Source organism: Pteropus vampyrus, unplaced genomic scaffold, assembly GCF_000151845.1.
Source record: "Pteropus vampyrus isolate Shadow unplaced genomic scaffold, Pvam_2.0 Scaffold715, whole genome shotgun sequence".
Taxonomy (NCBI): Eukaryota; Metazoa; Chordata; class Mammalia; order Chiroptera; family Pteropodidae; genus Pteropus; species Pteropus vampyrus.
In genome coordinates this window covers 215733-219292 of record NW_011889496.1, presented here as the reverse complement: position 1 = coordinate 219292, position 3560 = coordinate 215733, and positions in this window count along the sequence as shown.

Below are 3560 nucleotides of genomic sequence, written 5' to 3'. Positions count from 1 at the left end.
CAAACAAGATAACCCAAAGAGGCCCAAACCAAGACATAACATAATTAAAATGCCAAAAAAAAAGACAAAGCAAAAATCTTAAAAGTAACAAAAGAAAGGCAGCTAATTACTTACAAGGGATCTCTCATGAGACTGTCAGCTGATTTTTCAACAGAAACATTGCAGCCTCCAGATCCAGTATTGGCAGCAACCATCCATGGATCACTTTGTAGCTCCTACCAGGTAACCCTGAGCAATCAAAGACCTACACGGGAACTCCTGCCAAGGGGACACAAAACCAACACATTCAGAGGCTAGTGTAAGACCACAAGAGAAAACCACTTGACTAGACCCATAAGCAGCACACCCAAAGGGTGGTCTCATAAGGTACATGAGCTTGGTGGAGCAAATACCACGTTGAGGAGTCAGCTCCCATACAGCAGCTCATATCTTGTGAGTGTGAACAATCTCCACAGTTAGTCAACCTGAGGGTCAATCCCACCTACTCACATGCTAACAGCAATTAGGGCTTAGCTACAATAGGAAAAGACACACATTTCATACAAGGAACACACCCAGAACCCCCAACACAGATGATAATGGGGACTGCACAAGTGATAAGTGGGACTGCACAGGTGATAAGGGAGACTGCACCACTGGGCCACACAGGATGTCTACTATATAGGGCCACCTGGCCAAGGCTGAGAGATGTAACAAATCTTCTTAATACATAGAAAAAAAATAGAAAGGCAATTAAAATAAGAAAACAAGGAAGCATGCCACAATAAAACAACAGAAGAAACTTCTAGAAAAAAATAAATAAAACAGAGGAAAGCAACCTACCAGAGATAGAAGTCAAAACACTGGTTATAAAGATGCTCAATGAACTTGGGGAGAGAATAGATAATCTCAATGAGAACTTCAACAGGAAGATAGTAAACATAAGAAAGGATCAGTCAGAAATAAAGCATATAATAACTGAAATAGAGATTAATACAATAGAGGGAATCAACAATAAATTAGATGAGAGAGAGGACTGAATGAGTGATTTAGAATAAAGGTAGCAGAATACATCCAATCAGAACAGCAAGAAGGAAAAATAATGAGGATAGTTTAATGTGCTTCTGGAACAACATCAAATGTACCAACATTTGCATAATAGAGATATCAAAAGGAGAAGAGAGAAAGCAAGAAATTGAAAATCTATTCGAAGAAATAATGACAGAAAACTTCTCTAACTTGGCAAAGGAAATAGACATATAAGCCCAGGAAGCGCAGAGAATCTCAAACAATATAAACCTTAAAGGCCCACACCTAGACTCATCATAATTAAAATGCCAAAGGTTAAAGACAAAGAATCTTAAAAGCAGCAAGAATCGTAGTTACCTACAAGTGAACTCCCATTAGACTGTTAGCTAACTCCTCAACAGAAACTTTTCAGGCCAGAAGGAGTGGCATAAAATATTCAAGCTGATGAAAAAAAAAAAAAGGCCTACAACTAAGATTACTCTACCCAGCAAGGCTACGAATTAGAATTGGAGGTGAGATAAAGAGCTTCCCACAGGAATAGCTAAAGGAATTCATCACCAACAAGCCAGTATTACAAGAAATGTTAAGGAAACTTCTGTAAAAAAAGGGGGGGCAACCTATAAATATGAATAATAAAATGGCAAAAACTATATACCTATCGATAATCGCTTTAATGTAAATGGATTAAATGTTCTAGTCAAATAACATAGTTGAATGGATAAGAAAACAAGACCAATTTATATGCTGTGTACATGAGATCCACTTCAGATCAAATGACACACAAACTGAAAGTAAAGAAATGGAAAAAAGATATTTCACATAAACGAAAAATTTTTTAAAAAGCTTGGGCAGGAATGTTTATATCAGACAAAATAGACTTTAAAAGAAAGGCTATAATAAAACACAAAGAAGAGTATTTTTCATGACAGATGGATCAATCCAACAAGAGGACATAACTTAATAAACATTGTCAAATCCAACATAAGATCACCTACCTATATAAAGCAAATATCGACTAACATAAAGAGAGAGATCGACAATAATACAATCATAGTAGGGGAGTTTAATATCCCATTGACACCAATGGATGGATCTTCCAGACAGAAAATCAAAACAGTGGAAACAATGGCCTTAAAAAACACACCACGCAACATGGGTTTAATTAATATTTTTGGAGCGTTTCACCTGGAAGCAGTAGAATATATATTATTTTCAAGTGCACATGGAACATTTCTCAGGATAGATCTCATGTTAGGCCACAAAACAAATCTCAATAACCTTAAGAAGATTAAAATTATATCAAGTGTCTTCACTGACCACAAAGGTGTGAAACTAGAAAGCAACTACAAAATGTAAACTGCAAAATCCACAAACACATGGAGGCTAAATAACATGCTACTAAACCATGAATGTTAACAATGAGATCAATGTAGAAATAAAAGATACTTAGAGACAAATGAAAATGAAAACACAATGTCTCAAAATCTATGGGACACAGCAAAAGCAGTCTTAAGGGGAAAAATCATACCATTACAGGCCTACCTCAAGAAACAGAAAAGATATCAAATATGCAATCTAAATTTGTACTTTAAAAAACTAGAAAAAGAAGAGCAAGCAAAACCTAAAATGAGTATAGGTAAAGAAATAGTAAAGATCAGAGTGGAAAAAAACAAAATAAAGTCTAGAAATACAATACAACAGATCAAAGAAATAAAGAGCTGTTTTTCAAACACTTAACAAAATTGATAAATTCTCAATTAGACTCATAAGAATAAAAAGAGAGTGAACACATATAAATAAAATCAAAAATGAAATAGAAGTAACTATAGATACCACAGAAATACAATAGATTATATAAAAAATAATATGAGCTATTATATACCAACAAATTGGATATCTAGAAAAATGGATACATTTCTAGAAACACAATCTCCTTAGACTGAGTCAAGAAACAGAAATCTAAGCTGACCAATTACCACCAACTAATTGTACTCAGTAATAAAAAACTTCCAAAAAAACAAGAATTTAGACTGGATGGCACCATAGATGAATTTTATCAAACGTTCAAAGAAAAATTAATACTTATATTTTTGAAACTATTTCAAAAAATTCAAGAAAGGAAAGGCTCCTTATTTTATTTATGAGGCCACCATTACCCTGATTCTAAAAGCAGACATATATTACAAAAAAAAGAAAAAAATGTAGGCCAATATCCTTGATAAACATTGATGTAGAGATCCTGAACAAAGTATTAGCAAACCAAATTCAGCAATACATTAAAAATATCTATACCATGATCAAGTTGGATATATTCCTGGGATGCAAAATTGGTTTGATATTAGCATATCAATTAATGTGATACACCATATTAATGAGTTGAAAGATAAAAATCATGTGATCATATCAATAGATGCAGAAAAAGCATCTGACAAAATCCAGCACTGATTAATGATAAAAATGGGAATAGAGAGAACAAATCATAATAAAGGCCACATATGACTAGCCGACAGTTAACTCATATTCAATGGGAAAATACTAAATGCATTTTCTTT